Genomic DNA, 11,916 nt, shown 5'->3' with positions numbered 1-11,916 from the left:
GCATTCTTGTCTGTACCAGCCCTGGATTCCCTCCACCTGCCTGAGGTGTGATTTATCACAAGCGTCGTTCAGCTTCCCTGGCCTCCTGCTCTCCACCGCTCACCTGCCTTCCTGCATCCAGCATCTCCTCCAGCGACCATCTCCTCCCTGCATCAACCTGACTTGCCTCTCCCTCCTGCCCCTCGTCCTGCTCAACTCAGTAAGCCCGTTCCCCTCATGATTAATCATCTCCTGGTTCTCAATTTCTAATCACACTCACCGTTCTTCTTAGAGTCGGAGTTGCCTCGTTTCCTGTCCCGTTTGGATCAGCGCCCTCAGTTTTCGCTTTGTTTTCTTATAAAATAAAGATATTTTATCATCTCTTACCTTATCCCTGAGTGATTTTTCATGTGGGTTAAGAAATTACCAGCCATCATGACATTAGGAGGAATAATAAATGTATGTCAAATGTGAATTTTAAATAATTCTATGGTCGATACTGAACACGTTGATAAAATTCTTTGCACAAACCCCTCTCATATAGTGATGTCAGCATTTATATTCTTGACATTTTAGTACCTTGCAAAATGAGTCGTTTCGGAGCTCTGTCACTTTAAGCAGGAACTGGCCACACCCACACATTCCCCGCTCAGGCTGCTATAAGCTGAGAAGCCCCCAAATCTGGGAGGGGCTCTTATAGCTGCATTTACTGGATGAGCTGGGAGTGTACTTCATGTAAGATATGATTATACGCTAATTTTCCCATTTGTGACATCACAAATCAACTTTGGAGTCCTCCTAGAGGCAGGAAAGACCCCCATTTGCCCAAAAGGTGAGTTTTGCATCATTTCCTCTTTAAGTGAACCTAACAGAATATTAAGTTTTCCTTGACCTTACGAACTGCGTGCAGTATGTTAGCAACATTGACAGTTTTAAAACTAAAGCTAAATGCAGTGAAATGGAAGTGGTTTGGCAACATTTTGAATAATTTGGGAGTTTTTAACTGAAAGTGCGTCAAACATTTGGAACACGCTCACTCAAAAAAAATAAATTGCAGCAAAACGTGCAGAATTTTTCAACATTTGTATTTGGTGGCTCCCTTAAAGTGACACCAGGTATCGTTTAGGTAGAAGACATGTTTACTCATACGGAGTCACAGTTTAGCACCTTGATATTCTGAGTAGTCTAAAAACAGTTCACGCTGTTGTCGGGGTAAACACAGAGGAGGCGGGCGCGGTGGATCCACATGGAAGCATCGCCTCACTCACCGGCTGCCAAAAATACCGATGCGTTCAGAGTTTTCTGCTCACACACTCTTCCGTCGTCTTTCTTCTTCTGCTGAAAGACTGAGTTGAAAAGTTCAGTGTGAAATCGTGTTTCCGTGAGATATAGAGCAGTAGTCGGGAATGAAAGCTGTTGTGCCCCCAAATGCTGTAACGTGTGTGTGTTTGACTAAGTGCTGCCCGTGTTGGAGTGTGGTTATCGGTCTGCCTTTTAGCTCCGTATTCACGCAGAGAGTGTGTGTGTCTGAGTGTGTTCCTCCTCATCGAGCTGAAGATTTTCCTGTAAAATGCTCCATTTAGCTGAACTGTGTGTGTGTGTGTGTGTGTGTGTGTGTGTGTGTGTGTGTGTGTAGGCTGCCGTTGTTCTTCTCCAGCGCTGCAGATACAGTGACACTCATGTATGAGTGCTGACACTTGTGACAGGTGTGTGTGTTTATGGGTGTATGAGTGAAAACACCCTTTTGACAAACTTGACACACACTTGTACATCAGGAGTGTATAACTGACATATTATGGGTCTGTGGAAACACAATTAGCAGAAAATAAAGTATTTCATGAATTTGTTAAAATGCAGGAGCTGATTCTGATTCTGCCCTGAAATAACTTGTGGAAATGGAAAAAAACTCTTACTTAATGGCAAGTAATTCAGCTTTTTTTATTTTCAGTGATAGATAATGAATAAATCAACAAATCTATATTTTTACTTGCATGAAAAGGTCACATAAAGGACTCATGAAGGGGTAGATTTCTGTGGTGACACTTTAAGAGCACTTGTGAGTAGTCAGTGTCCTACCTGCAGTAGACAGCTGTTAGATTGATATCCAGCTGACGATTCAGAAAGATAATCAAAATGTACTCACGTTTTCCTTCGCCTTTCCAGGGTTGGGTCACGGGGGCAGCTCCTCCTGGGGGCAATCCTAAGGCGTTCCCTGGCCAGCCGAGAATAATAGTCCCTCGAGCGTGTCCTGAGTCTTCCTTTGGGTCTCCTCCCTGTTGGACGTCTACAGAAAACCTCACCAGACCAGAAGCCTGAGCCACCTCAACTGGTTTTAGTTTTGTAGGAAGATGAAGCAGGTAAGTCTGGGGAGATCCAGATGTTTAAGGGGAATAGATGGATGGATGGATGGATGGATAGACAGATTGATAGACAGATAGACAGATAGATAGATAGATAGATAGATAGATAGATAGATAGATAGATAGATAGATGATAGACAGACATATGATAGACAGACAGACAGACAGACAGAAAGAAGGATGGATGGATGGATGGATGGATGGATGGATGGATGGATGGATGGATGGATGGACGGATGGATGGTAATGTAAAAAAATGAAGTCAATTTGATTTGAGAACCAAACCATTTAAAGTTTAATGCTATGTAACAACCCTATAATAATAATAATAATTTTTATAAAATTAATGAAGAAATAAAATTGGCCCTTATAACCTTTGATTAAAGTAATAATCTAAATACTAATACTACTATACCAATAATCTGTTTTTTTATGTTAATATGCTTCAGCCGTCTACATGTGGTCAAACAAGCTAGAATCTCTTCACTAAAGCCCTTAAATCACCTGGGATAGCAGAGAGATACGGGGAAATCCACAAAGTCAATAATAAATGTTCACTACAAGATTTACAGCAAACCCACGTTCCATCCTGCTGTTTTCATCCATCTCTCATGCACCTGATGGACTTTATTCTTCTTTTGTGATTGCCCGCCGCAGAAAGAAACTCGTACTGCAGATTTAGGTCAATGTTTGCATGTAATAGTATGTAAACACGGGCGTGATCGGGCTCTGACATGAGGAGAAAATGTTTTATTCTTCTCCACTTCAGAAATGTCCTTTCATTGCTTTTTTTTTAGAATCAAAACAAACTTGGCAGATGGTTAGATGCACATTTTCTGCTGCTCAGGGGTTAGAGTTGACAAGCAGGCTTTCTAAAAGCAAAGGTGCCTCGTGTTTCACCTCAGAGGTGCTAAATCAGACGGATGGTTCTCAGGATGATCAAAGAGAAGGGCCACTTCTTCTGCTCCACGGTCTTAAATAGACATTCAGCTTTTCACTATTCTCACACTCGTGCTTTTTTTCTCGGAGCACTTTCTGAGACGGTTTCAGGATTAACTTTGGTTTTCTCTGATGTGCTTTCTTTTACTTCACATCAGACAAACCTCGGGCACCGCTAGTGTTGTGTTGACGAATGGTCAACCCCGTCGTTACGTTCGCCATCATCTTCGTGACCCACGCTGTCGCTCACAGCAAAGTCAAACTCGTTCAAACATCGTTTCCTGCAAACAAAGCTGCCATTTATCCATCTCGAAATAAATTCCTGTTTTGTTTCTCTCACTAACATGTTTAGTCAGTTATCTCAATAAAAATACAGGCTTATGATTGGAAGTAGCGCCGCATGTCAACACAAATAACAAGAATCGGGATGTAAAATCACATGGTCGAGGAAGTTTCACCACTAATGACAAGAAGTTTATCAGTTACAGCACGGCAGATGCTTAAAAAAAACAAGAACAACACTAGGGAAACAAGTTGTGGAAATTAATTGGAGAAGTTTTAACTGTGGGAGTCAAGTGAGTGGCCTAGCACAACCCCTGGCGAAAAAAAGATATGGCACCAACACTTTTGGAGGATGTTAATTTGGGTGTTTTAAACACAAATCACAGCAAACCGAGGGAGAACACGACGTGTCAGGACAGAAAGGTGAAAGCAATATGCCTCGAAAAGAGGAAACGCACACGGGCGGAAACAGGATGCAGGGTTTGTATTTCAACCGTTAGCTGTAAGTAATTAGATTTATCTACAGATAATGTAAAAACTCTCCATCCATCCATCCATCCATCCATCTTCATCCGCTTATCCGGAGTCAGGTTGCGGGGGCAGTAGACTTGGGCGAGAGGCCCAGACTTCCCTCTCCCCAGCCACTTGGGCCAGCTCCTCCAAGGGAATCCCAAGGTGTTCCCTGGCCAGGTGAGAGACATAGTCCCTCCAACGTGTCCTGCGTTTCCCTTTAGGCCTCCTCCCAGTTGGACGTGCCTGGATAACCTCACCAGGGAGGCATCCAGGGGGCATCCTGACCAGATGCCCGAGCCACCTCAACTGGCTCTCAATGCGGAGGAGCAGCGGGTCTACTCCGAGCCCCTCCCGGATGACCGAGCTTCTCACTCTATCTCTAAGGGAGAGCCCAGCCACTCTGCGGAGAAAACTCATTTTGGCCGCTTGAATCCGCAATCTTGTTCGGTCACTACCCAAAGCTCATGACCACAGGTGAGGGTAGGATAGATCGACCGGTAAATCGAGAGCTTCGCCTTCTGACTCAGCTCTCTCTTCACCACGACAGACCGGTACAACGCCCGCATCACTGCAGATGCAGCACCAATCACGCCTATGGATCTCATGCTCCAGTTTTCCCTCACTCGTGAACAAGAACCCGAGATACTTGAACTCCTCCACTTGTGGCAGGACCTCCTCCCTGACCCGAAGAAGGTATTCTACCTTTTTCCGAATCAAGACCATGGTCTCAGATTTAGAGGAGCTGATTCTCATCCCAGCTGCTTCACACTCGGCTGTGAACCGCTGTAGCGAAAGCTGAAGATCACGTTCTGATGAAGCCAACAGGACCATATCACCTGCAAAAGGCAGAGAGCTGATCCACAGACCACCAAAACAGATGCCCTCCACACCTTGGCTGCGCCTAGAAATCCTGTCCATAAAGGTTATGAACAGAATCGGTGACAAACGGCAGCCTTGGCGGAGTCCAACTCTCACTGGGAACGAGCCCGACTTACTGCCGGCAATGCGCTCTGACACCGGTCATACAGGGATCTAACAGCCCGTATCAGAGGGCCTGGTACCCCATACTCCCGGAGTACCCTCCACAGGGCCCCCTGAGGGACGCGGTCAAACGCCTTCTCCAAATCCACAAAACACATGTAGACTGGTTGGGCAAATTCCCACGCACCCTCCAGGACCCCCCTAAGAGTATAGAGCTGGTCCAGTGTTCCACAGCCAGGACGGAAACCACATTGCTCCTCATGAATCTGAGGTTCAACAATTCGACGTACCCTCCTCTCCAGAACCCCTGAACAGCACATCAAACCAGATGATCAGTAACATTGGAGCACCACAGGGGACTGTACTCTCTCCATTTCTTTTCACCCTGTACACCTCAGACTTCCAGTACAAATCAGAGACCTGTCATCTACAGAAATACTCAGATGACTCTGCAGTTGTCGGGTGTATCAGAGATGGACAGGAAGCTGAGTACAGAGAGCTGGTGGAGCGCTTTGTGGCATGGTGTGGAAACAATCATCTGACCTTGAATGTGAACAAAACAAAGGAGATAATTTTAGACTTCAGAAGAAACAGGGTGGAGTCAAACACTGTTTCCATCATGGGAGAAGATGTGGAGGTGGTTGAGGAATATAAATACCTTGGAGTTCACCTGGACAACAGACTGGACTGGAGAAAGAACAGCGAAGCCGTTTACAAGAAGCAAGCCGGTTCAAGTCGTAAGCTCCAGAACGTCGCAACTGGACGATTTTTCTCTGCTGGAGATGATTTTGAATTCAAATTCTTGTTCGTCCTGATCTTAACTGCTGAGCTGGACGTGTTCTGGAAGAGTAGAGCGTAAAAACTAAACCCGAACCATAAATGATGTTGACCCGGTGGAAACACACTATAACGGTGGCGGCGTTCACAGGCATTACAGGACAAACACGCATCCGATGGAAAGCAAGCTGCTTTGTAAATGTTGTACATTTGAAACCTGTGACCTCTTCATCTGGTTAATGATAAGTTGTTTGTTTATTTATTTATTTTTTGGTTACGGGTGTACCACAGGTCTCTGTCCTTGGTCCATTTCCTTTGTCCTGTACTTGCACACACTGAAGGTACTCCTCCATCAGGATGATGTTAAATTCCCTCTGTGCAGACGACTCAGATCTACTTCCCCCTTGAACATGACTGCCTTTTTGTTTCAGATGGCAATTTGATTGATGACAACCCCTTTTGAGAAACAGTATGTATGGAGAAAGTATTGAAAAGAGGAAGAAATGATTCTATTTTTGTTAAAGGACAATAAAAAAAATAACATTATACGTTTTCAAAAATGTGAACAAAACAGCTTGCAAGGGGATCAGGACACCAAAGACAACAACCATCCTCTGAAAAGACAACCAGGGGTTTGATTAATGAAGATCATGTAAAGTTTAAAAGCTAATATATTTCAGTCTGAATTGAGAACATTTCACAAGTGGCTGATTAATCATTTAGTTGACAGGCTGAGTAACAATTTCAGCTATAACTACTTGATTTGTCTGCACAAGCAGTAAATGTTTAAAGGATTTGGGCACCGAGATGTAAAAACAGCTGTTTGAGGGTTTTCAGAGGGGTGAAATCTAGTAAAAAACTAAAATCACTGAGGCCCAGCTCTGAGGTAATACACCTACCAGAATATTTATGATGGGTCAAACTCAGAGCAGGGATTTCTCTTTAGGCATTAGAAGCTGCTTCAGTGGATCGGCTCGATGTTTTAGGCTGAAGTTTTAATGGGAGGCTCCCAGTGAGGAGCTGCGGTTGTAAAGCGGAGCTCCCTGCGAGCTGTATGGGAGCCGGGCGGCTGTGGGTCACAAGCCTGCTGTGCACGAAGGCTGAAAAATAATGAAGTGAAGAAGGATGGCTCATCGTAGCTTTCCCAGCATCTCATCTGATCACAGAACGACCTCTCTGTTGATGAGCAGCGAGCCATTAAAAGTCCCACCAGCGAGTCTGATTGGGGTTTTATTAAATATAAAAATATTGATAAACTGTAAGGAAGTTTTTTAAATGCAGGTTTTAATTAGCATCTCAACCTTATCGGAGAAATGTGATTTTTTTTTTCTGTGACTGTCTGCTGTTTATTTGTCTCCATATTAAATGGTAACTCTGCTCCTCTCTGATGTGCGTTTCATCATTTTGTGCAAATTGTGAGAGTCGGCAGCCGAACAGCAGGAAGAAGTTTAAAGGCAGGGAGGATACTGTCCGCAAATCAACACAAAGTATTCTTTTTTTTATTTCTGATGTATGTGGAGTACAAAAGCTTTTTCAGACAGCTGGATGAGACAGAAAACTGAAAATTCAGAAAGAAACGTGTCCCATGATGCCTCTAAACCACTGAGAGTTGACTTCAAGCGAAGCAGAAATTCTTATTGGGATGGTTCTGGTGCTGCTATTGTGTTCTGGTCTGTGTGGGCTGAAGATTGTGTGTTAAAAAGTTTAACAACTCTTCTATTTTGTATTAAAAATACATAGTGATCTCCCTCATTTGCTCATGAAAATCTTAAACAAAATAAAACAAAAAAGATGTTTTACTAAAAAACCAGGGTGAAGCTTCATCCTCCTGGAAAGGTCACTCCAATGGGGCGTACCACAGGGCTCTGTACTTGCTCCCATTGGAGATGCTCCAGTTAGGATGACTATAAATTCCCTCTTTATCCAGACACCTCAGATCTACTTAAACCTTGAACCAGGAGGCAGATGGCTCAGTTTCTCTGCTACTGACACTTTAAATTTTCAATGCTCTTTTTTATATTCATTGTTTTTTTATGTTTTTAAAGTAATGTTATGATGTTTAACTTATGTTGCTGGTTTTGTATTGTTTGGGTGTCCTTGACGGTTGCAGTAAGTGCTACATAAATAAAATCTCGTCTCGTCTCGTCTTCCTCCGCTTATCCGGGTCCGGGTCGCGGGGGCAGCATCCCAACTAGGGAGCTCCAGGCCGTCCTCTCCCCGGCCTTGTCCACCAGCTCCTCCGGCAGGACCCCAAGGCGTTCCCGGACCAGATTGGAGATGTAACTTCTCCAACGTGTCCTGGGTCGACCCGGGGGCCTTCTGCCGGCAGGACATGCCCGAAACACCTCCCCAGGGAGGCGTCCAGGAGGCATCCTGACCAGATGCCCAAACCACCTCAACTGGCTCCTTTCGATCCGGAGGAGCAGCGGTTCTACTCCGAGTCCCTCCCGAATGTCCGAGCTCCTCACCCTATCTCTAAGGCTGAGCCCGGCCACCCTACGGAGGAAACTCATTTCGGCCGCTTGTATCCGCGATCTCGTTCTTTCGGTCATTACCCAAAGCTCATGACCATAGGTGAGGATTGGGACGTAGATCGACCGGTAAATCGAGAGCCTGGCTTTCTGGCTCAGCTCCCTCTTCCCCACGACAGATCGGCTCAGCGTCCGCATCACTGCAGACGCCGAACCAATCCGCCTGTCGATCTCCCGATCCCTCCTACCCTCACTCGTGAACAAGACCCCGAGATACTTAAACTCCTCCACTTGAGGTAGGACCTCTCCCCCGACCCGGAGGTGGCAAGCCACCCTTTTCCGGTCGAGAACCATGGTCTCAGATTTGGAGGTGCTGATCCTCATCCCAGCCGCTTCACATTCGGCCGCGAACCTACCCAGCAAGAGCTGAAGGTCAGAGCTGGATGAAGCTAGGAGGACCACATCATCCGCAAAAAGCAGAGACGAGATTCTCCTGCCACCAAACTCGACACACTCCACACCACGGCTGCGTCTAGAAATTCTGTCCATAAATGTGATGAACAGAACCGGTGACAAAGGGCAGCCCTGGCGGAGTCCAACCCTCACTGGGAACAGGTCCGACTTACTACCGGCTATGCGGACCAAACTCACGCTCCTCTGGTAAAGGGACTGAATGGCCCTTAACAGAAAGCCACCCACCCCATACTCCTGGAGCGTCCCCCACAGGGTGCCCCTGGGGACACGGTCATAAGCCTTCTCCAAATCCACAAAGCACATGTGGATTGGTTGGGCAAACTCCCATGCCCCCTCCATCACCCTTGCAAGGGTATAGAGCTGGTCCACTGGTCCACGGCCAGGACGAAAACCACATTGCTCCTCCTCTATCTGAGATTCAACTATCGATCGGACCCTCCTCTCCAGTACCTTGGAGTAGACCTTTCCAGGGAGGCTGAGGAGTGTGATCCCCCTATAGTTGGAACACACCCTCAGGTCACCCTTCTTAAAGATGGGGACCACCACCCCGGTCTGCCACTCCCTAGGAACTGCCCCCGATGACCACGCAATGTTGTAGAGACCTGTCAACCATGACAGCCCTACAACATCCATAGCCTTGAGATACCCAGGACGAACCTCATCCGCCCCCGGGGCTCCGCCGCTGTGTAGTTGTTTGACTACCTCAGCAACTTCTGCCCCCGAGATCGGACAGTCCATCCCCAGGCCTCCCAGCTCTGGTTCCTCCTCGGAATGCGCATTGGTGGGATTGAGGAGCTCCTCAAAGTATTCCTTCCACCGTCCGACTATAGCCTCAGTTGACGTCAGCAGCTCCCCATCCCCACTGTAAACAGTGTGAGCGAGTTGCTGCCTTCCTCTCCTGAGGCGCCGGACAGTTTGCCAGAACCTCTTTGGAGCCGATCGATAGTCTTTCTCCATGGCCTCACCAAACTCCTCCCACGCCTGAGATTTTGCCTCGGCAACTGCCACTGCTGCACCCCGCTTGGCTATCCGGTACCTGTCTGCTGCCTCCGGAGACCCACAGACCAGCCACGCCCTGTAGGCCTCCTTCTTCAGCCTGACGGCTCCCCGAACCTCTGGTGTCCACCAGCGGGTACGGGGGTTGCCACCACGACTGGCACCGGCCACCTTACGACCACAGCTAGCAACAGCCGCCTCGACAATCGCAGAGTGGAACAAGGCCCACTCGGACTCAATGTCCCCCACTGCTCTCGGGACGTGGTCAAAGCTCTGCCGGAGGTGGGAGTTGAAGACCGTCTTGACAGGTTCTTCTGCCAGGCGTTCCCAGCAGACCCTCACTATGCGTTTGGGTCTGCCAGGTCTACGCGGCATGTTCCCTTGCCATCTGATCCAACTCACCACCAGGAGGTGATCAGTTGACAGCTCCGCCCCTCTCTTCACTCGGGTGTCCAAAACATACGGTCGCAGGTCAGATGATACGACTACAAAATCTATCATCGACCTGTGACCTAGGCTGCCCTGGTACCAAGTGTACCGGTGGGCATCCTTATGTTCGAACATGGTGTTCGTTATGGCCAAACTGCGGCTTGCACAGAAGTCCAATAACAAAACACCGCTCGAGTTCTGATCAGGTGGGCCGTTCCTCCCAATCACACCCCTCCAGGTCAAGCTGTCATTGCCCACGTGAGCATTGAAGTCCCCCAGCAGGACAATGGAGTCCCCTGATGGAGCACTATCTAGCACTCGTCCCAGGGACTCCAAAAAGGGTGGGTACTCTGAACTGATATTTGGCCCATACGCACAAACAACAGTCAGGACCCGTTCCCCGACCCGAAGGCGCAAGGAAGCTACCCTCTTGTCCCCCGGGGTAAACCCCAAAACACAGGCAGAGAGTCTCGGGGCTAACAAAAAGCCAACCCCAGCCCTCCGCCTCTCACCCGGAGCAACTCCAGCAAAGTAGAGTGTCCAACCCCTCTCCAGGTCTCGGGTTCCAGAGCCAATGCAATGTGTCGAGGTGAGTCCGACTATATCTAGCCGGTACCGCTCAACCTCTGCCACAAGCTCCGGCTCCTTCCCCGCCAGCGAGGTGACGTTCCATGTCCCAAAAACTAGTTTCCTTGTCCGGGGATTGGACCGCCAAGGCTCCCGCCTTGGTCTGCCACCCGATTCACATTGCACCGGACCCTTCATGTTCCTCCTGCGGGTGGTGGGTCCACAGTTGGACGAGCCCATGTATCCGGTTCGGGCTGGGCCCGGTGGGCCCCATGGGCGAAAGCCCGGCCACCAGGCGCTCGCTCACGGGCCCCAACCCCAGGCCTGGCTCCAGGGTGGGACCCCGGTAACCCTCCGGGCCGGGTACTCCGACTCTTCGTTTTCACCGCCATGAAAGATCCTTCGAACCGTTCTTTGTCTCACCCTTCACCTAAGACCAATTTGTCATGGGAGACCCTACCAGGGGCACTAAGTGCCCCAGGCAACATAGCTCCTAGGATCATTAGGGCACTCAAACTCCTCCACCACGATAAGGTGACGGTTCAAGGAGGAGTAAAAAATGTTATTTTATTTTCATTTGAAATTTGAAACTGAACCTTATGATGAAAACCAATGGGTTGATATTTGTTTTTGTCAAATCTAGAAAGATAACATTATGCATGATGAATGACTCTCAGGTACTACATCAAAACAAACTGCAAATGCTAATATCAATGAGCTGTGGTGGCCGTCTTGACTCAGATTGACTCAAGCAGCTAATCAGTAATAGATAAACATTACTTTCTGAGAGTTTCATTCAAATCCATCTACTGGTTCATGAAATGTTTTCCTAACAAGCAAATAAAAACATTACTGGTTAACCTCGGCCGTGTGGCGGTGAGTGATAATGACAAATCAGAGGATTTATAGCTGGGTAATAACTGCTGACCTTTGACCTCTGCATGCAACAATAGATATTTTGATTATGTAGGAGAGTAAATAATTTGAGGCATAATAAGGTTTCTGTGATAAAAGTGGAAAAAAAATCAACACACACCTCAAGTGGTTTAAAGGAATGTCTGAGCTAATATTCTGGGTGTGTGTGTGTGTGTGTGTGTGTGTGTGTGACCTGTATATTTCATTTAACTTGCTTCTAGCATTGTGAATAT

At 47.4% G+C, this 11,916-nt stretch overlaps 1 long non-coding RNA gene across 1 annotated transcript in view; it reads left to right on the top strand.

Annotated features, from left to right (window-relative positions):
• LOC139064271 (uncharacterized) overlaps window positions 1–370 on the top strand; it is a 450-nt gene extending 80 nt beyond the window's left edge. The window contains exons 2-3 of the long non-coding RNA XR_011517338.1: window positions 20–199; window positions 272–370. This is a non-coding gene — a long non-coding RNA (uncharacterized lncRNA). The remainder of the gene's footprint in view (window positions 1–19; window positions 200–271) is intronic.
• The last annotated feature ends 11,546 nt before the right edge of the window (window positions 371–11,916 follow it).

The sequence above is a fragment of the Nothobranchius furzeri genome, chromosome 19 (assembly GCF_043380555.1).
Source record: "Nothobranchius furzeri strain GRZ-AD chromosome 19, NfurGRZ-RIMD1, whole genome shotgun sequence".
NCBI lineage: Eukaryota > Metazoa > Chordata > Actinopteri > Cyprinodontiformes > Nothobranchiidae > Nothobranchius > Nothobranchius furzeri.
The sequence above is the reverse complement of the archived record's forward strand: the minus strand, read 5'-3'. Positions and strand labels throughout refer to the sequence as shown.